Here is a 23929-nt window from a genome sequence, read left to right on the forward strand (position 1 = left end):
ATTGTATGAAACTTCTTTCTGTTCTGTGCATTCAACTAACAGAGTTGAACCTTACTTTTGATTGAGCCGTTCTGAAACACTGTTTCTGTAGAAACTGCAATTGGACATTCTGAGCGCTAAGAAGCCTATATTGGGAAAAAGAATGTCTACAAATAAAAACTACAGAGAAGAATTGTGTGAAACTTCTTTCTGTTCTGTTTGTTCAACTAAAAGAGTTGAACCTTAGTTTTGATTGAGCCGTTCTGAAACACTCTTTCTGTAGAAAATGCAAGTGGAGATTCGGAGCGCTAACAGGGTAATAGTGGAAAAAGGAATGTCTCCAAATATAAACTACACAGAATCATTCTGTGAAACTTCTTTCTGATCTGTGCATTCAGCTAACAGAGTTAAACCATACTTTTGATTGAGCAGATCTGAACACTCTTTCCGTAGAAAATGCAAGTGGACATTTGGAGCGCTAAGAGAGTAGTAGTGGAAAAAGGAATATATTCAAATATAAACTACACAGAAGCATTCTGTGAAACTTCTTTCTGATCTGAGCATTCAGCTAACAGAGTTAAACCATACTTTTGATTGAGCAGTTTTGAAACACTCTGTCTGTAGAAAATGCAACTGGACATTCATAGCGCTAAGTGGGTAATAGTGGAAAAAAGAATATGTTCAAATATAAACTACACAGAAGCATTGTATGAAACTTCTTTCTGTTCTGTGCATTCAACTAACAGAGTTGAACCTTACTTTTGATTGAGCCTTTCTGAAACACTCTTTCTGTAGAAACTGCAATTGGACATTCTGAGCGCTAAGAGGCCTCTATTGGGAAAAATAATATCTTCAAATAAAAACTACACAGAAGCATTGTGTGAAACTTATTTCTGATATGTTCATTAAGCTAACAGAGTTAAACCATACTTTTGATTGCGCAGTTCTGAACACTCTTTCTGTAGAAAATGCAAGTGGACATTCGGAGCGTTAAGAGGGTAATAGTGGAAAAAGGAATATATTCAAATATAAACTGCACAGTAGCATTCTGTGAAAAATCTTTCTGTTCTGTGCATTCAACTAACAGAGTGGAACCCTACTTTTGATTGAGCCGTTCTGAAACACTCTTTCTGTAGAAACTGCAATTGGACATGCTAAGCGCTAGGAGGCCTACATTGGGAAAAAGAATATCTTCAAATAAAAACTACACAGATGCATTCTGTGAAACTTATTTCTGATCTGTAAATTCAGTTAACAGAGATAAAACATATTTTTGATTGAGCAGTTATGAAACACTCTTTTTGTAGAAAATGCAAGTGGAGGTTCGGAGCGCTAAGAGGGTAATAGTTGAAACAGGAATGTCTTCAAATATAAACTACACAGAATCATTCGGTGAAACTTCTTTCTGATCTGTGCATTCAGCTAACAGAGTTAAACCATACTTTTGATTGAGCAGATCTGAACACTCTTTCTGTGGAAAATGCAACTGGACATTTGGAGCGCTAAGAGCGTAGTAGTGGAAAAAGGAATATATTCAAATATAAACTACACAGAAGCATTCTGTGAAACTTCTTTCTGATCTGAGCATTCAGCTAACAGAGTTAAACCATACTTTTGATTGAGCAGTTTGGAAACACTCTGTCTGTAGAAAATGCAACTGGACATTCGTAGCGCTAAGTGGGTAATAGTGGAAAAAAGAATATGTTCAAATATAAACTACACAGAAGCATTGTATGAAACTTCTTTCTGTTCTGTGCATTCAACTAACAGAGTTGAACCTTACTTTTGATTGAGCCGTTCTGAAACACTGTTTCTGTAGAAACTGCAATTGGACATTCTGAGCGCTAAGAAGCCTATATTGGGAAAAAGAATGTCTACAAATAAAAACTACACAGAAGAATTGTGTGAAACTTCTTTCTGTTCTGTTTGTTCAACTAAAAGAGTTGAACCTTAGTTTTGATTGAGCCGTTCTGAAACACTCTTTCTGTAGAAAATGCAAGTGGAGATTCGGAGCGCTAACAGGGTAATAGTGGAAAAAGGAATGTCTCCAAATATAAACTACACAGAATCATTCTGTGAAACTACTTTCTGATCTGTGCATTCAGCTAACAGAGTTAAACCATACTTTTGATTGAGCAGATCTGAACACTCTTTCTGTAGAAAATGCAACTGGACATTTGGAGCGCTAAGAGAGTAGTAGTGGAAAAAGGAATATATTCAAATATAAACTACACAGAAGCATTCTGTGAAACTTCTTTCTGATCTGAGCATTCAGCTAACAGAGTTAAACCATACTTTTGAATGAGCAGTTTTGAAACACTCTGTCTGTGGAAAATGCAACTGGACATTCGTAGCGCTAAGTGGGTAATAGTGGAAAAAAGAATATGTTCAAATATAAACTACACAGAAGCATTGTATGAAACTTCTTTCTGTTCTGTGCATTCAACTAACAGAGTTGAACCTTACTTTTGATTGAGCCTTTCTGAAACACTCTTTCTGTAGAAACTGCAATTGGACATTCTGAGCGCTAAGAGGCCTCTATTGGGAAAAATAATATCTTCAAATAAAAACTACACAGAAGCATTGTGTGAAACTTATTTCTGATATGTTCATTAAGCTAACAGAGTTAAACCATACTTTTGATTGCGCAGTTCTGAACACTCTTTCTGTAGAAAATGCAAGTGGACATTCGGAGCGTTAAGAGGGTAATAGTGGAAAAAGGAATATATTCAAATATAAACTGCACAGTAGCATTCTGTGAAAATTCTTTCTGTTCTGTGCATTCAACTAACAGAGTGGAACCTTACTTTTGATTGAGCCGTTCTGAAACACTCTTTCTGTAGAAACTGCAATTGGACATGCTAAGCGCTAGGAGGCCTACATTGGGAAAAAGAATATCTTCAAATAAAAACTACACAGATGCATTCTGTGAAACTTATTTCTGATCTGTAAATTCAGTTAACAGAGATAAAACATATTTTTGATTGAGCAGTTATGAAACACTCTTTCTGTAGAAAATGCAAGTGGAGATTCGGAGCGCTAACAGGGTAATAGTGGAAAAAGGAATGTCTCCAAATATAAACTACACAGAATAATTCTTTGAAACTTCTTTCTGATCTGTGCATTCAGATAATAGAGTTAAACCATACTTTTGATTGAGCAGATCTGAACACTCTTTCTGTAGAAAATGCAACTGGACATTTGGAGCGCTAAGAGAGTAGTAGTGGAAAAAGGAATATATTCAAATATAAACTACACAGAAGCATTCTGTGAAACTTATTTCTGATCTGAGCATTCAGCTAACAGAGTTAAACCATACTTTTGATTGAGCAGTTTTGAAACACTCTGTCTGTAGAAAATGCAACTGGACATTCGTAGCGCCAAGTGGGTTATTGTGGAAAAAAGAATATGTTCAAATATAAACTACACAGAAACATTGTATGAAACTTCTTTCTGTTCTGTGCATTCAACTAACAGAGTTGAACCTTACTTTTGATTGAGCCTTTCTGAAACACTCTTTCTGTAGAAACTGCAATTGGACATTCTGAGCGCCAAGAGGCCTCTATTGGGAAAAATAATATCTTCAAATAAAAACTACACAGAAGCATTGTGTGCAACTTATTTCTGATATGTTCATTAAGCTAACAGAGTTAAACCATACTTTTGATTGCGCAGTTCTGAACACTATTTCTGTAGAAAATGCAAGTGGACATTCGGAGCGCTAAGAGGATAATAGTGGAAAAAGGAATATATTCAAATGTAAACTACACAGTAGCATTCTGTGAAAATTCTTTCTGTTCTGTGCATTCAACTAACAGGGTTGAAACTTATTTTTGATTGAGCCGTTCTGAAACACTCTTTCTGTAGAAACTGCAATTGGACATGCTAAGCGCTAAGAGGCCTACATTGGGAAAAAGAATATCTTCAAATAAAAACTACACAGATGCATTCTGTGAAACTTATTTCTGATCTGTAAATTCAGTTAACAGAGATAAAACATATTTTTGATTGAGCAGTTATGAAACACTCTTTTTGTAGAAAATGCAAGTGGAGATTTGGAGCGCTAAGAGGGTAATAGTGGAAAAAGGAATGTCTTCAAATATAAACTACACAGAATCATTCGGTGAAACTTCTTTCTGATCTGTGCATTCAGCTAACAGTGTTAAACCATACTTTTGATTGAGCAGATCTGAACACTCTTTCTGTAGAAAATGCAACTGGACATTTGGAGCGCTAAGAGCGTAGTAGTGGAAAAAGGAATATATTCAAATATAAACTACACAGAAGCATTCTGTGAAACTTCTTTCTGATCTGAGCATTCAGCTAACAGAGTTAAACCATACTTTTGATTGAGCAGTTTGGAAACACATTGTCTGTAGAAAATGCACCTGGACATTCGTAGCGCTAAGTGGGTAATAGTGGAAAAAAAATATGTTCAAATATAAACTACACAGAAGCATTGTATGAAACTTCTTTCTGTTCTGTGCATTCAACTAACAGAGGTGAACCTTACATTTGATTGAGCCGTTCTGAAACACTCTTTCTGTAGAAACTGCAATTGGACATTCTGAGCGCTAAGAGGCCTATATTGGGAAAAAGAATGTCTACAAATAAAAACTACACAGATGCATTCTGTGAAACTTATTTCTGATCTGTAAATTCAGTTAAGAGAGATAAAACATATTTTTGATTGAGCAGTTATGAAACACTCTTTTTGTAGAAAATGCAAGTGGAGATTCGGAGCGCTAAGAGGGTAATAGTGGAAAAAGGAATGTCTTCAAATATAAACTACACAGAATCATTCGGTGAAACTTCTTTCTGATCTGTGCATTCAGCTAACAGAGTTAAACAATACTTTTGATTGAGCAGATCTGAACCCTCTTTCTGTAGAAAATGCAACTGGACATTTAGAGCGCTAAGAGCGTAGTAGTGGAAAAAGGAATATATTCAAATATAAACTACACAGAAGCATTCTGTGAAACTTCTTTCTGATCTGAGCATTCAGCTAACAGAGTTAAACCATACTTTTGATTGAGCAGTTTTGAAACACTCTGTCTGTAGAAAATGCAACTGGACATTCGTAGCGCCAAGTGGGTTATAGTGGAAAAAAGAATATATTCAAATATAAACTACACAGAAACATTGTATGAAACTTCTTTCTGTTCTGTGCATTCAACTAACAGAGTTGAACCTTACTTTTGATTGAGCCTTTCTGAAACACTCTTTCTGTAGAAACTGCAATTGGACATTCTGAGCGCTAAGAGGCCTCTATTGGGAAAAATAATATCTTCAAATAAAAACTACACAGAAGCATTGTGTGAAACTTATTTCTGATATGTTCATTAAGCTAACAGAGTTAAACCATACTTTTGAATGCGCAGTTCTGAACACTCTTTCTGTAGAAAATGCAAGTGTACATTCGGAGCGCTAAGAGGGTAATAGTGGAAAAAGGAATATATTCAAATATAAACTACACAGTAGCATTCTGTGAAAATTCTTTCTGTTCTGTGCATTCAACTAACAGAGTTGAACCTTACTTTTGATTGAGCCGTTCTGAAACACTCTTTCTGTAGAAACTGCAATTGGACATGCTAAGCGCTAAGAGGCCTACATTGGGAAAAAGAATATCTTCAAATAAAAACTACACAGATGCATTCTGTGAAACTTTTTTCTGATCTGTAAATTCAGTTAACAGAGATAAAACATATTTTTGATTGAGCAGTTATGAAACACTCTTTTTGTAGAAAATGCAAGTGGAGATTCGGAGCGCTAAGAGGGTAATAGTGGAAAAAGGAATGTCTTCAAATATAAACTACACGGAATCATTCGGTGAAACTTCTTTCTGATCTGTGCATTCAGCTAACAGAGTTAAAACATACTTTTGATTGAGCAGATCTGAACACTCTTTCTGTAGAAAATGCAACTGGACATTTGGAGCGCTAAGAGCGTAGTAGTGGAAAAAGTAATATATTCAAATATAAACTACACAGAAGCATTCTGTGAAACTTCTTTCTGATCTGAGCATTCAGCTAACAGAGTTAAACCATACATTTGATTGAGCAGTTTTGAAACACTCTGTCTGTAGAAAATGCAACTGGACATTCGTAGCGCTAAGAGGGTAATAGTGGAAAAAGGAATATATTCAAATATAAAATACACAGTAGCATTCTGTGAAAATACTTTCTGTTCTGTGCATTCAACTAACAGAGTTGAACCTTACTTTTGATTGAGCCGTTCTGAAACACTCTTTCTGTAGAAGCTGCAATTGGACATGCTAAGCGCTCAGAGGCCTACATTGGGAAAAAGAATATCTTCAAATGAAAACTACACAGATGCATTCAGTGAAACTTATTTCTGATCTGTAAATTCAGTTAACAGAGATAAAACATATTTTTGATTGAGCAGTTATGAAACACTCTTTTTGTAGAAAATGCAAGTGGAGATTCGGAGCGTTAAGAGGGTAATAGTGGAAAAAGGAATGTCTTCAAATATAAACTACACGGAATCATTCGGTGAAACTTCTTTCTGATCTGTGCATTCAGCTAACAGAGTTAAACCATACTTTTGATTGAGCAGATCTGAACACTCTTTCTGTAGAAAATGCAACTGGACAATTGGAGCGCTAAGAGCGTAGTAGTGGAAAAACAATATATTCAAATATAAACTACACAGAAGCATTCTGTGAAACTTCTTTCTGATCTGAGCATTCAGCTAACAGAGTTAAACCATACTTTTGATTGAGCAGTTTTGAAACACTCTGTCTGTAGAAAATGCAACTGGACATTCGTAGCGCTATGTCGGTAATAGTGGAAAAAAGAATATGTTCAAATATAAACTACACAGAAGCATTGTATGAAACTTCTTTCTGTTCTGTGCATTCAACTAACAGAGTTGAACCTTACTTTTGATTGAGCCTTTCTGAAACACTCTTTCTGTAGAAACTGCAATTGGACATTCTGAGCGCTAAGAGGCCTCTATTGGGAAAAATAATATCTTCAAATAAAAACTACACAGAAGCATTGTGTGAAACTTATTTCTGATATGTTCATTAAGCTAACAGGGTTAAACCATACTTTTGATTGCGCAGTTCTGAACACTCTTTCTGTAGAAAATGCAAGTGGACATTCGGAGCGTTAAGAGGGTAATAGTGGAAAAAGGAATATATTCAAATATAAACTACACAGAAGCATTCTGTGAAACTTCTTTCTGATCTGAGCATTCAGCTAACAGAGTTAAACCATACTTTTGATTGAGCAGTTTTGAAACACTCTGTCTGTAGAAAATGCAACTGGACATACGTAGCGCCAAGTGGGTTATAGTGGAAAAAAGAATATGTTCAAATATAAACTACACAGAAACATTGTATGAAACTTCTTTCTGTTCTGTGCATTCAACTAACAGAGTTGAACTTTACTTTTGATTGAGCCTTTCTGAAACACTCTTTCTGTAGAAACTGCAATTGGACATTCTGAGCGCTAAGAGGCCTCTATTGGGAAAAATAATATCTTCAAATAAAAACTACACAGAAGCATTGTGTGAAACTTATTTCTGATATGTTCATTAAGCTAACAGAGTTAAACCATACTTTTGATTGCGCAGTTCTGAACACTCTTTCTGTAGAAAATGCAAGTGGACTTTCGGAGCGCTAAGAGGGTAATAGTGGAAAAAGGAATATAGTCAAATATAAACTACACAGTAGCATTCTGTGAAAATTCTTTCTGTTCTGTGCATTCAACTAACAGAGTTGAACCTTACTTTTGATTGAGCCGTTCTGAAACACTCTTTCTGTAGAAACTGCAATTGGACATGCTAAGCGCTAAGAGGCCTACATTGGGAAAAAGAATATCTTCAAATAAAAACTACACAGATGCATTCTGTGAAACTTTTTTCTGATCTGTAAATTCAGTTAACAGAGATAAAACATATTTTTGATTGAGCAGTTATGAAACACTCTTTTTGTAGAAAATGCAAGTGGAGATTCGGAGCGCTAAGAGGGTAATAGTGGAAAAAGGAATGTCTTCAAATAGAAACTACACGGAATCATTCGGTGAAACTTCTTTCTGATCTGTGCATTCAGCTAACAGAGTTAAAACATACTTTTGATTGAGCAGATCTGAACACTCTTTCTGTAGAAAATGCAACTGGACATTTGGAGCGCTAAGAGCGTAGTAGTGGAAAAAGTAATATATTCAAATATAAACTACACAGAAGCATTCTGTGAAACTTCTTTCTGATCTGAGCATTCAGCTAACAGAGTTAAACCATACATTTGATTGAGCAGTTTTGAAACACTCTGTCTGTAGAAAATGCAACTGGACATTCGTAGCGCTAAGAGGGTAATAGTGGAAAAAGGAATATATTCAAATATAAACTACACAGTAGCATTCTGTGAAAATACTTTCTGTTCTGTGCATTCAACTAACAGAGTTGAACCTTACTTTTGATTGAGCCGTTCTGAAACACTCTTTCTTTAGAAACTGCAATTGGACATGCTAAGCGCTAAGAGGCCTACATTGGGAAAAAGAATATCTTCAAATAAAAACTACACAGATGCATTCTGTGAAACTTATTTCTGATCTGTAAATTCAGTTAACAGAGATAAAACATATTTTTGATTGAGCAGTTATGAAACACTCTTTTTGTAGAAAATGCAATTGGAGATTCGGAGCGCTAAGAGGGTAATAGTGGAAAAAGGAATGTCTTCAAATATAAACTACACAGAATCATTCGGTGAAACTTCTTTCTGATCTGTGCATTCAGCTAACAGAGTTAAACCATACTTTTGATTGAGCAGATCTGAACACTCTTTCTGTAGAAAATGCAACTGGACATTTGGAGCGCTAAGAGCGTAGTAGTGGAAAAAGGAATATATTCAAATATAAACTACACAGAAGCATTCTGTGAAACTTCTTTCTGATCTGAGCATTCAGCTAACAGAGTTAAACCATACTTTTGATTGAGCAGTTTGGAAACACTCTGTCTGTAGAAAATGCAACTGGACATTCATAGCGCTAAGTGGGTAATAGTGGAAACAAGAATAGGTTCAAATATAAACTACAGAGAAGCATTGTATGAAACTTCTTTCTGTTCTGTGCATTCAACTAACAGAGTTGAACCTTACTTTTGATTGAGCAGTTCTGAAACACTCTTTCTGTAGAAACTGCAATTGGACATTCTGAGCGCTAAGAGGCCTATATTGGGAAAAAGAATGTCTACAAATAAATACTACACAGAAGAATTGTGTGAAACTTCTTTCTGTTCTGTTTGTTCAACTAAAAGATTTGAACCTTAGTTTTGATTGAGCCGTTCTGAAACACTCTTTCTGTAGAAAATGCAAGTGGAGATTCGGAGCGCTAAGAGGGTAATAGTGGAAAAAGGAAGGTCTCCAAATATAAACTACACAGAATCATTCTGTGAAACTTCTTTCAGATCTGTGCATTCAGCTAATAGTGTTAAACCATACTTTTGATTGAGCAGATCTGAACACTCTTTCTGTAGAAAATGCAACTGGACATTTCGAGCGCTAAGAGAGTAGTAGTGGAAAAAGGAATATATTCAAATATAAACTACACAGAAGCATTCTGTGAAACTTCTTTCTGATCTGAGCATTCAGCTAACAGAGTTAAACCATACTTTTGATTGAGCAGTTTTGAAACATTCTGTCTGTAGAAAATGCAACTGGACATTCGTAGCGCCAAGTGGGTTATAGTGGAAAAAAGAATATGTTCAAATATAAACTACACAGAAGCATTGTATGAAACTTCTTTCTGTTCTGTGCATTCAACTAACAGAGTTGAACCTTACTTTTGATTGAGCCTTTCTGAAACACTCTTTCTGTAGAAACTGCTATTGGACATTCTGAGCGCTAAGAGGCCTCTATTGGGAAAAATAATATCTTCAAATAAAAACTACACAGAAGCATTGTGTGAAACATATTTCTGATATGTTCATTAAGCTAACAGAGTTAAACCATACTTTTGATTGCGCAGTTCTGAACACTCTTTCTGTAGAAAATGCAAGTGGACATTCGGAGCGCTAAGAGGGTAATAGTGGAAAAAGGAATATATTCAAATATAAACTACACAGTAGCATTCTGTGAAAATTCTTTCTGTTCTGTGCATTCAACTAACAGAGTTGAACCTTACTTTTGATTGAGCCGTTCTGAAACACTCTTTCTGTAGAAACTGCAATTGGACATGCTAAGCGCTAAGAGGCCTACATTGGGAAAAAGAATATCTTCAAATAAAAACTACACAGATGCATTCTGTGAAACTTATTTCTGATCTGTAAATTCAGTTAACAGAGATAAAACATATTTTTGATTGAGCAGTTATGAAACACTCTTTTTGTAGAAAATGCAAGTGGAGATTCGGAGCGCTAAGAGGGTAATAGTGGAAAAAGGAATGTCTTCAAATATAAACTACACGGAATCATTCGGTGAAACTTCTTTCTGATCTGTGCATTCAGCTAACAGAGTTAAACCATACTTTTGATTGAGCAGATCTGAACACTCTTTCTGTAGAAAATGCAACTGGACAATTGGAGCGCTAAGAGCGTAGTAGTGGAAAAACAATATATTCAAATATAAACTACACAGAAGCATTCTGTGAAACTTCTTTCTGATCTGAGCATTCAGCTAACAGAGTTAAACCATACTTTGGATTGAGCAGTTTTGAAACACTCTGTCTGTAGAAAATGCAACTGGACATTCGTAGCGCTAAGTCGGTAATAGTGGAAAAAAGAATATGTTCAAATATAAACTACACAGAAGCATTGTATGAAACTTCTTTCTGTTCTGTGCATTCAACTAACAGAGTTGAACGTTACTTTTGATTGAGCCTTTCTGAAACACTCTTTCTGTAGAAACTGCAATTGGACATTCTGAGCTCTAAGAGGCCTCTATTGGGAAAAATAATATCTTCAAATAAAAACTACACAGAAGCATTGTGTGAAACTTATTTCTGATATGTTCATTAAGCTAACAGGGTTAAACCATACTTTTGATTGCGCAGTTCTGGACACTCTTTCTGTAGAAAATGCAAGTGGACATTCGGAGCGTTAAGAGGGTAATAGTGGAAAAAGGAATATATTCAAATATAAACTGCACAGTAGCATTCTGTGAAAATTCTTTCTGTTCTGTGCATTCAACTAACAGAGTGGAACCTTACTTTTGATTGAGCCGTTCTGAAACACTCTTTCTGTAGAAACTGCAATTGGACATGCTAAGCGCTAGGAGGCCTACATTGGGAAAAAGAATATCTTCAAATAAAAACTACACAGATGCATTCTGTCAAACTTATTTCTGATCTGTAAATTCAGTTAACAGAGATAAAACATATTTTTGATTGAGCAGTTATGAAACACTCTTTTTGTAGAAAATGCAAGTGGAGATTCGGAGCGCTAAGAGGCTAATAGTGGAAAAAGGAATGTCTTCAAATATAAACTACACAGAATCATTCGGTGAAACTTCTTTCTGATCTGTGCATTCAGCTAACAGAGTTAAACCATACTTTTGATTGAGCAGATCTGAACACTCTTTCTGTAGAAAATGCAACTGGACATTTGGAGCGCTAAAAGCGTAGTAGTGGAAAAAGGAATATATTCAAATATAAACTACACAGAAGCATTCTGTGAAACTTCTTTCTGATCTGAGCATTCAGCTAACAGAGTTAAACCATACTTTTGATTGAGCAGTTTTGAAACACTCTGTCTGTAGAAAATGCAACTGGACATTCGTAGCGCTAAGTGGGTAATAGTGGAAAAAAGAATATGTTCAAATATAAACTACACAGAAGCATTGTATGAAACTTCTTTCTGTTCTGTGCATTCAACTAACAGAGTTGAACCTTACTTTTGATTGAGCCGTTCTGAAACACTCTTTCTGTAGAAACTGCAATTGGACATTCTGAGCGCTAAGAGGCCTATATTGGGAAAAAGAATGTCTACAAATAAAAACTACACAGAAGAATTGTGTGAAACTTCTTTCTGTTCTGTTCGTTCAACTAAAAGAGTTGAACCTTAGTTTTGATTGAGCCGTTCTGAAACACTCTTTCTGTAGAAATTGAAGTGGAGATTCGGAGCGCTAAGAGGGTAATAGTGGAAAAAGGAATGTCTCCAAATATAAACTACACAGAATCATTCTGTGAAACTTCTTTCTGATCTGTGCATTCAGCTAACAGAGTTAAACCATACTTTTGATTGAGCAGATCTGAACACTCTTTCTGTAGAAAATGCAACTGGACATTTGGAGCGCTAAGAGAGTAGTAGTGGAAAAAGGAATATATTCAAATATAAACTACACAGAAGCATTCTGTGAAACTTCTTTCTGATCTGAGCATTCAGCTAACAGAGTTAAACCATACTTTTGATTGAGCAGTTTTGAAACACTCTGTCTGTAGAAAATGCAACTGGACATTCATAGCGCTAAGTGGGTAATAGTGGAAAAAAGAATATGTTCAAATATAAACTACACAGAAGCATTGTATGAAACTTATTTCTGTTCTGTGCATTCAACTAACAGAGTTGAACCTTACTTTTGATTGAGCCTTTCTGAAACACTCTTTCTGTAGAAACTGCAATTGGACATTCTGAGCGCTAAGAGGCCTCTATTGGGAAAAATAATATCTTCAAATAAAAACTACACAGAAGCATTGTGTGAAACTTATTTCTGATATGTTCATTAAGCTAACAGGGTTAAACCATACTTTTGATTGCGCAGTTCTGAACACTCTTTCTGTAGAAAATGCAAGTGGACATTCGGAGCGTTAAGAGGGTAATAGTGGAAAAAGGAATATATTCAAATATAAACTGCACAGTAGCATTCTGTGAAAATTCTTTCTGTTCTGTGCATTCAACTAACAGAGTGGAACCTTACTTTTGATTGAGCCGTTCTGAAACACTCTTTCTGTAGAAACTGCAATTGGACATGCTCAGCGCTAGGAGGCCTACATTGGGAAAAAGAATATCTTCAAATAAAAACTACACAGATGCATTCTGTTAAACTTATTTCTGATCTGTAAATTCAGTTAACAGAGATAAAACATATTTTTGATTGAGCAGTTATGAAACACTCTTTTTGTAGAAAATGCAAGTGGAGATTCGGAGCGCTAAGAGGGTAATAGTGGAAAAAGGAATGTCTTCAAATATAAACTCCACGGAATCATTCGGTGAAACTTCTTTCTGATCTGTGCATTCAGCTAACAGAGTTAAACCATACTTTTGATTGAGCAGATCTGAACACTCTTTCTGTAGAAAATGCAACTGGACATTTGGAGCGCTAAGAGCGTAGTAGTGGAAAAATGAATATATTCAAATATAAACTACACAGAAGCATTCTGTGAAACTTCTTTCTGATCTGAGCATTCAGCTAACAGAGTTAAACCATACTTTTGATTGAGCAGTTTTGAAACACTCTGTCTGTAGAAAATGCAACTGGACATTCGTAGCGCTAAGTGGGTAATAGTGGAAACAAGAATAGGTTCAAATATAAACTACACCGAAGCCTTGTATGAAACTTCTTTCTGTTCTGTGCATTAAACTAACAGAGTTGAACCTTACTTTTGATTGAGCCGTTCTGAAACACTCTTTCTGTAGAAACTGCAATTGGACATTCTGAGCGCTAAGAGGCCTATATTGGGAAAAAGAATGTCTACAAATAAATACTACACAGAAGAATTGTGTGAAACTTCTTTCTGTTCTGTTCGTTCAACTAAAAGAGTTGAACCTTAGTTTTGATTGAGCCGTTCTGAAACACTCTTTCTGTAGAAAATGCAAGTGGAGATTCGGAGCGCTAAGAGGGTAATAGTGGAAAAAGGAATGTCTCCAAATATAAACTACACAGAATCATTCTGTGAAACTTCTTTCTGATCTGTGCATTCAGCTAATAGAGTTAAACCATACTTTTGATTGAGCAGATCTGAACACTCTTTCTGTAGAAAATGCAACTGGACATTTGGAGCACTAAGAGAGTAGTAGTGGAAAAAGGAATATATTCAAATATAAACTACACAGAAGCATTCTGTGAAACTTCTTTCTGATCTGAGCATTCAGCTAACAGAGTTAAACCATACTTTTGATTGAGCAGTTTTGAAACACTCTGTCTGTAGTAAATGCAACTGGACATTCGTAGCGCCAAGTGGGTTATAGTGGAAAAAAGAATATGTTCAAATATAAACTACACAGAAGCATTGTATGAAACTTCTTTCTGTTCTGTGCATTCAACTAACAGAGTTGAACCTTACTTTTGATTGAGGCTTTCTGAAACACTCTTTCTGTAGAAACTGCAATTGGACATTCTGATCGCTAAGAGGCCTCTATTGGGAAAAATAATATCTTCAAATAAAAACTACACAGAAGCATTGTGTGAAACTTATTTCTGATATGTTCATTAAGCTAACAGAGTTAAACCATACTTTTGATTGCGCAGTTCTGAACACTCTTTCTGTAGAAAATGCAAGTGGACATTCGGAGCGCTAAGAGGGTAATAGTGGAAAAAGGAATATATTCAAATATAAACTACACAGAATCATTTTGTGAAACTTCTTTCTGATCTGTGCATTCAGCTAACAGACTTAAACCATACTTTTGATTGAGCAGTTTTGAAACACTCTGTCTGTAGAAAATGCAACTGGACATTCGTAGCGCTAAGTCGGTAATAGTGGAAAAAAGAATATGTTCAAATATAAACTACACAGAAGCATTGTATGAAACTTCTTTCTGTTCTGTGCATTCAACTAACAGAGTTGAACCTTACTTTTGATTGAGCCGTTCTGAAACACTCTTTCTGTAGAAACTGCAATTGGACATTCTGAGCGCTAAGAGGCCTATATTGGGAAAAAGAATGTCTACAAATAAAAACTACACAGAAGAATTGTGTGAAACTTCTTTCTGTTCTGTTCGTTCAACTAAAAGAGTTGAACCTTAGTTTTGATTGAGCCGTTCTGAAACACTCTTTCTGTAGAAATTGAAGTGGAGATTCGGAGCGCTAAGAGGGTAATAGTGGAAAAAGGAATGTCTCCAAATATAAACTACACAGAATCATTCTGTGAAACTTCTTTCTGATCTGTGCATTCAGCTAACAGAGTTAAACCATACTTTTGATTGAGCAGATCTGAACACTCTTTCTGTAGAAAATGCAACTGGACATTTGGAGCGCTAAGAGGGTAGTAGTGGAAAAAGGAATATATTCAAATATAAACTACACAGAAGCATTCTGTGAAACGTCTTTCTGATCTGAGCATTCATCTAACAGAGTTAAACCATACTTTTGATTGAGCAGTTTTGAAACACTCTGTCTGTAGAAAATGCAACTGGACATTCGTAGCGCTAAGTGGGTAATAGTGGAAAAAAGAATATGTTCAAATATAAACTACACAGAAGCATTGTATGAAACTTCTTTCTGTTCTGTGCATTCAACTAACAGAGTTGAACCTTACTTTTGATTGAGACTTTCTGAAACACTCTTTCTGTAGAAATTGCAATTGGACATTCTGAGCGCTAAGAGGCCTCTATTGGGAAAAATAATATCTTCAAATAAAAACTACACAGAAGCATTGTGTGAAACTTATTTCTGATATGTTCATTAAGCTAACAGGGTTAAACCATACTTTTGATTGCGCAGTTCTGAACACTCTTTCTGTAGAAAATGCAAGTGGACATTCGGAGCGTTAAGAGGGTAATAGTGGAAAAAGGAATATATTCAAATATAAACTGCACAGTAGCATTCTGTGAAAATTCTTTCTGTTCTGTGCATTCAACTAACAGAGTGGAACCTTACTTTTGATTGAGCCGTTCTGAAACACTCTTTCTGTAGAAACTGCAATTGGACATGCTAAGCGCTAGGAGGCCTACATTGGGAAAAAGAATATCTTCAAATAAAAACTACACAGATGCATTCTGTGAAACTTATTTCTGATCTGTAAATTCAGTTAACAGAGATAAAACATATTTTTGATTGAGCAGTTATGAAACACTCTTTTTGTAGAAAATGCAAGTGGAGATTCGGAGCGCTAAGAGGCTAATAGTGGAAAAAGGAATGTCTTCAAATATAAACTACACAGAATCATTCGGTGAAACTTCTTTCTGATCTGTGCATTCAGCTAACAGAGTTAAACCATACTTTTGATTGAGCAGATCTGAACACTCTTTCTGTAGAAAATGCAACTGGACATTTGGAGCGCTAATAGCGTAGTAGTGGAAAAAGGAATATATTCAAATATAAACTACACAGAAGCATTCTGTGAAACTTCTTTCTGATCTGAGCATTCAGCTAACAGAGTTAAACCATACTTTTGATTGCGCAGTTCTGAACACTCTTTCTGTAGAAAATGCAAGTGGACATTCGGAGCGCTAAGAGGGTAATAGTGGAAAAAGGAATATATTCAAATATAAACTACACAGAATCATTTTGTGAAACTTCTTTCTGATCTGTGCATTCAGCTAACAGAGTTAAACAATACTTTTGATTGAGCAGTTTTGAAACACTCTGTCTGTAGAAAATGCAACTGGACATTCGTAGCGCTAAGTCGGTAATAGTGGAAAAAAGAATATGTTCAAATATAAACTACACAGAAGCATTGTATGAAACTTCTTTCTGTTCTGTGCATTCAACTAACAGAGTTGAACCTTACTTTTGATTGAGACTTTCTGAAACACTCTTTCTGTAGAAACTGCAATTGGACATTCTGAGCGCTAAGAGGCCTATATTGGGAAAAAGAATGTCTACAAATAAAAACTACACAGAAGAATTGTGTGAAACTTCTTTCTGTTCTGTTCGTTCAACTAAAAGAGTTGAACCTTAGTTTTGATTGAGCCGTTCTGAAACACTCTTTCTGTAGAAATTGAAGTGGAGATTCGGAGCGCTAAGAGGGTAATAGTGGAAAAAGGAATGTCTCCAAATATAAACTACACAGAATCATTCTGTGAAACTTCTTTCTGATCTGTGCATTCAGCTAACAGAGTTAAACCATACTTTTGATTGAGCAGATCTGAACACTCTTTCTGTAGAAAATGCAACTGGACATTTGGAGCGCTAAGAGAGTAGTAGTGGAAAAAGGAATATATTCAAATATAAACTACACAGAAGCATTCTGTGAAACTTCTTTCTGATCTGAGCATTCAGCTAACAGAGTTAAACCATACTTTTGATTGAGCAGTTTTGAAACACTCTGTCTGTAGAAAATGCAACTGGACATTCGTAGCGCTAAGTGGGTAATAGTGGAAAAAAGAATATGTTCAAATATAAACTACACAGAAGCATTGTATGAAACTTATTTCTGTTCTGTGCATTCAACTAACAGAGTTGAACCTTACTTTTGATTGAGCCTTTCTGAAACACTCTTTCTGTAGAAACTGCAATTGGACATTCTGAGCGCTAAGAGGCCTCTATTGGGAAAAATAATATCTTCAAATAAAAACTACACAGAAGCATTGTGTGAAACTTATTTCTGATATGTTCATTAAGCTAACAGGGTTAAACCATACTTTTGATTGCGCAGTTCTGAACACTCTTTCTGTAGAAAATGCAAGTGGACATTCGGAGCGTTAAGAGGGTAATAGTGGAAAAAGGAATATATTCAAATATAAACTGCACAGTAGCATTCTGTGAAAATTCTTTCTGTTCTGTGCATTCAACTAACAGAGTGGAACCTTACTTTTGATTGAGCCGTTCTGAAACACTCTTTCTGTAGAAACTGCAATTGGACATGCTCAGCGCTAGGAGGCCTACATTGGGAAAAAGAATATCTTCAAATAAAAACTACACAGATGCATTCTGTTAAACTTATTTCTGATCTGTAAATTCAGTTAACAGAGATAAAACATATTTTTGATTGAGCAGTTATGAAACACTCTTTTTGTAGAAAATGCAAGTGGAGATTCGGAGCGCTAAGAGGGTAATAGTGGAAAAAGGAATGTCTTCAAATATAAACTACACGGAATCATTCGGTGAAACTTCTTTCTGATCTGTGCATTCAGCTAACAGAGTTAAACCATACTTTTGATTGAGCAGATCTGAACACTCTTTCTGTAGAAAATGCAACTGGACATTTGGAGCGCTAAGAGCGTAGTAGTGGAAAAATGAATATATTCAAATATAAACTACACAGAAGCATTCTGTGAAACTTCTTTCTGATCTGAGCATTCAGCTAACAGAGTTAAACCATACTTTTGATTGAGCAGTTTTGAAACACTCTGTCTGTAGAAAATGCAACTGGACATTCGTAGCGCTAAGTGGGTAATAGTGGAAACAAGAATAGGTTCAAATATAAACTACACCGAAGCCTTGTATGAAACTTCTTTCTGTTCTGTGCATTAAACTAACAGAGTTGAACCTTACTTTTGATTGAGCCGTTCTGAAACACTCTTTCTGTAGAAACTGCAATTGGACATTCTGAGCGCTAAGAGGCCTATATTGGGAAAAAGAATGTCTACAAATAAATACTACACAGAAGAATTGTGTGAAACTTCTTTCTGTTCTGTTCGTTCAACTAAAAGAGTTGAACCTTAGTTTTGATTGAGCCGTTCTGAAACACTCTTTCTGTAGAAAATGCAAGTGGAGATTCGGAGCGCTAAGAGGGTAATAGTGGAAAAAGGAATGTCTCCAAATATAAACTACACAGAATCATTCTGTGAAACTTCTTTCTGATCTGTGCATTCAGCTAATAGAGTTAAACCATACTTTTGATTGAGCAGATCTGAACACTCTTTCTGTAGAAAATGCAACTGGACATTTGGAGCACTAAGAGAGTAGTAGTGGAAAAAGGAATATATTCAAATATAAACTACACAGAAGCATTCTGTGAAACTTCTTTCTGATCTGAGCATTCAGCTAACAGAGTTAAACCATACTTTTGATTGAGCAGTTTTGAAACACTCTGTCTGTAGTAAATGCAACTGCACATTCGTAGCGCCAAGTGGGTTATAGTGGAAAAAAGAATATGTTCAAATATAAACTACACAGAAGCATTGTATGAAACTTCTTTCTGTTCTGTGCATTCAACTAACAGAGTTGAACCTTACTTTTGATTGAGGCTTTCTGAAACACTCTTTCTGTAGAAACTGCAATTGGACATTCTGATCGCTAAGAGGCCTCTATTGGGAAAAATAATATCTTCAAATAAAAACTACACAGAAGCATTGTGTGAAACTTATTTCTGATATGTTCATTAAGCTAACAGAGTTAAACCATACTTTTGATTGCGCAGTTCTGAACACTCTTTCTGTAGAAAATGCAAGTGGACATTCGGAGCGCTAAGAGGGTAATAGTGGAAAAAGGAATATATTCAAATATAAACTACACAGAATCATTTTGTGAAACTTCTTTCTGATCTGTGCATTCAGCTAACAGAGTTAAACCATACTTTTGATTGAGCAGTTTTGAAACACTCTGTCTGTAGAAAATGCAACTGGACATTCGTAGCGCTAAGTCGGTAATAGTGGAAAAAAGAATATGTTCAAATATAAACTACACAGAAGCATTGTATGAAACTTCTTTCTGTTCTGTGCATTCAACTAACAGAGTTGAACCTTACTTTTGATTGAGACTTTCTGAAACACTCTTTCTTTGGAAACTGCAATTGGACATTCTGAGCGCTAAGAGGCCTCTATTGGGAAAAATAATATCTTCAAATAAAAACTACACAGAAGCATTGTGTGAAACTTATTTCTGATATGTTCATTAAGCTAACAGGGTTAAACCATACTTTTGATTGCGCAGTTCTGAACACTCTTTCTGTAGAAAATGCAAGTGGACATTCGGAGCGTTAAGAAGGTAATAGTGGAAAAAGGAATATATTCAAATATAAACTGCACAGTAGCATTCTGTGAAAATTCTTTCTGTTCTGTGCATTCAACTAACAGAGTGGAACCTTACTTTTGATTGAGCCGTTCTGAAACACTCTTTCTGTAGAAACTGCAATTGGACATGCTAAGCGCTAGGAGGCCTACATTGGGAAAAAGAATATCTTCAAATAAAAACTACACAGATGCATTCTGTGAAACTTATTTCTGATCTGTAAATTCAGTTAACAGAGATAAAACATATTTTTGATTGAGCAGTAATGAAACACTCTTTTTGTAGAAAATGCAATTGGAGATTCGGAGCGCTAAGGGGCTAATAGTGGAAAAAGGAATGTCTTCAAATATAAACTACACAGAATGATTCGGTGAAACTTCTTTCTGATCTGTGCATTCAGCTAACAGAGTTAAAGCATACTTTTGATTGAGCAGATCTGAACACTCTTTCTGTAGAAAATGCAACTGGACATTTGGAGCGCTAAAAGCGTAGTAGTGGAAAAAGGAATATATTCAAATATAAACTACACAGAAGCATTCTGTGAAACTTCTTTCTGATCTGAGCATTCAGCTAACAGAGTTAAACCATACTTTTGATTGAGCAGTTTTGAAACACTCTGTCTGTAGAAAATGCAACTGGACATTCGTAGCGCTAAGTGGGTAATAGTGGAAAAAAGAATATGTTCAAATATAAACTACACAGAAGCATTGTATGAAACTTCTTTCTGTTCTGTGCATTCAACTAACAGAGTTGAACCTTACTTTTGATTGAGCCGTTCTGAAACACTCTTTCTGTAGAAACTGCAATTGGACATTCTGAGCGCTAAGAGGCCTATATTGGGAAAAAGAATGTCTACAAATAAAAACTACACAGAAGAATTGTGTGAAACTTCTTTCTGTTCTGTTTGTTCAACTAAAAGAGTTGAACCTTAGTTTTGATTGAGCCGTTCTGAAACACTCTTTCTGTAGAAATTGAAGTGGAGATTCGGAGCGCTAAGAGGGTAATAGTGGAAAAAGGAATGTCTCCAAATATAAACTACACAGAATCATTCTGTGAAACTTCTTTCTGATGTGTGCATTCAGCTAACAGAGTTAAACCATACTTTTGATTGAGCAGATCTGAACACTCTTTCTGTAGAAAATGCAACTGGACATTTGGAGCGCTAAGAGGGTAGTAGTGGAAAAAGGAATATATTCAAATATAAACTACACAGAAGCATTCTGTGAAACTTCTTTCTGATCTGAGCATTCATCTAACAGAGTTAAACCATACTTTTGATTGAGCAGTTTTGAAACACTCTGTCTGTAGAAAATGCAACTGGACATTCGTAGCGCTAAGTGGGTAATAGTGGAAAAAAGAATATGTTCAAATATAAACTACACAGAAGCATTGTATGAAACTTCTTTCTGTTCTGTGCATTCAACTAACAGAGTTGAACCTTACTTTTGATTGAGACTTTCTGAAACACTCTTTCTGTAGAAATTGCAATTGGACATTCTGAGCGCTAAGAGGCCTCTATTGGGAAAAATAATATCTTCAAATAAAAACTACACAGAAGCATTGTGTGAAACTTATTTCTGATATGTTCATTAAGCTAACAGGGTTAAACCATACTTTTGATTGCGCAGTTCTGAACACTCTTTCTGTAGAAAATGCAAGTGGACATTCGGAGCGTTAAGAGGGTAATAGTGGAAAAAGGAATATATTCAAATATAAACTGCACAGTAGCATTCTGTGAAAATTCTTTCTGTTCTGTGCATTCAACTAACAGAGTGGAACCTTACTTTTGATTGAGCCGTTCTGAAACACTCTTTCTGTAGAAACTGCAATTGGACATGCTAAGCGCTAGGAGGCCTACATTGGGAAAAAGAATATCTTCAAATAAAAACTACACAGATGCATTCTGTGAAACTTATTTCTGATCTGTAAATTCAGTTAACAGAGATAAAACATATTTTTGATTGAGCAGTTATGAAACACTCTTTTTGTAGAAAATGCAAGTGGAGATTCGGAGCGCTAAGAGGCTAATAGTGGAAAAAGGAATGTCTTCAAATATAAACTACACAGAATCATTCGGTGAAACTTCTTTCTGATCTGTGCATTCAGCTAACAGAGTTAAACCATACTTTTGATTGAGCAGATCTGAACACTCTTTCTGTAGAAAATGCAACTGGACATTTGGAGCGCTAATAGCGTAGTAGTGGAAAAAGGAATATATTCAAATATAAACTACACAGAAGCATTCTGTGAAACTTCTTTCTGATCTGAGCATTCAGCTAACAGAGTTAAACCATACTTTTGATTGAGCAGTTTTGAAACACTCTGTCTGTAGAAAATGCAACTGGACATTCGTAGCGCTAAGTGGGTAATAGTGGAAAAAAGAATATGTTCAAATATAAACTACACAGAAGCATTGTATGAAACTTCTTTCTGTTCTGTGCATTCAACTAACAGAGTTGAACCTTACTTTTGATTGAGCCGTTCTGAAACACTCTTTCTGTAGAAACTGCAATTGGACATTCTGAGCGCTAAGAGGCCTATATTGGGAAAAAGAATGTCTACAAATAAAAACTACACAGAAGAATTGTGTGAAACTTCTTTCTGTTCTGTTCGTTCAACTAAAAGAGTTGAACCTTAGTTTTGATTGAGCCGTTCTGAAACACTCTTTCTGTAGAAATTGAAGTGGAGATTCGGAGCGCTAAGAGGGTAATAGTGGAAAAAGGAATGTCACCAAATATAAACTACACAGAATCATTCTGTGAAACTTCTTTCTGATCTGTGCATTCAGCTAACAGAGTTAAACCATACTTTTGATTGAGCAGATCTGAACACTCTTTCTGTAGAAAATGCAACTGGACATTTGGAGCGCTAAGAGGGTAGTAGTGGAAAAAGGAATATATTCAAATATAAACTACACAGAAGCATTCTGTGAAACTTCTTTCTGATCTGAGCATTCAGCTAACAGAGTTAAACCATACTTTTGATTGAGCAGTTTTGAAACACTCTGTCTGTAGAAAATGCAACTGGACATTCGTAGCGCTAAGTGGGTAATAGTGCAAAAAAGAATATGTTCAAATATAAACTACACAGAAGCATTGTATGAAACTTCTTTCTGTTCTGTGCATTCAACTAACAGAGTTGAACCTTACTTTTGATTGAGCCTTTCTGAAACACTCTTCCTGTAGAAACTGCAATTGGACATTCTGAGCGCTAAGAGGCCTATATTGGGAAAAATAATATCTTCAAATAAAAACTACACTGAAGCATTGTGTGAAACTTATTTCTGATATGTTCATTAAGCTAACAGAGTTAAACCATACTTTTGATTGCGCAGTTCTGAACACTCTTTCTGTAGAAAATGCAAGTGGACATTCGGAGTGCTAAGAGGGTAATAGTGGAAAAAGGAATATATTCAAATATAAACTAAACAGTAGCATTCTGTGAAAATACTATCTGTTCGGTGCATTCAACTAACAGAGTTGAACCTTACTTTTGATTGAGCCGTTCTGAAACACTCTTTCTGTAGAAACTGCAATTGGACATGCTAAGCGCTAAGAGGCCTACATTGGAAAAAAGAATATCTTCAAATAAAAACTACACAGATGCATTCTGTGAAACTTATTTCTGATCTGTAAATTCAGTTAACAGAGATAAAACATATTTTTGATTGAGCAGTTATGAAACACTCTTTTTGTAGAAAATGCAAGTGGAGATTCGGAGCGCTAAGAGGCTAATAGTGGAAAAAGGAATGTCTTCAAATATAAACTACACGGAATAATTCGGTGAAACTTCTTTCTGATCTGTGCATTCAGCTAACAGATTTAAACCATACTTTTGATTGAGCAGATCTGAACACTCTTTCTGTAGAAAATGCAACTGGACATTTGGAGCGCTAAGAGCGTAGTAGTGGAAAAATGAATATATTCAAATATAAACTACACAGAAGCATTCTGTGAAACTTCTTTCTGATCTGAGCATTCAGCTAACAGAGTTAAACCATACTTTTGATTGAGCAGTTTTGAAACACTCTGTCTGTATAAAATGCAACTGGACATTCGTAGCGCTAAGTGGGTAATAGTGGAAAAAAGAATACGTTCAAATATAAACTACACCGAAGCCTTGTATGAAACTTCTTTCTGTTCTGTGCATTCAACTAAC

Source organism: Symphalangus syndactylus, chromosome 6 (assembly GCF_028878055.3).
Source record: "Symphalangus syndactylus isolate Jambi chromosome 6, NHGRI_mSymSyn1-v2.1_pri, whole genome shotgun sequence".
Lineage (NCBI taxonomy): Eukaryota > Metazoa > Chordata > Mammalia > Primates > Hylobatidae > Symphalangus > Symphalangus syndactylus.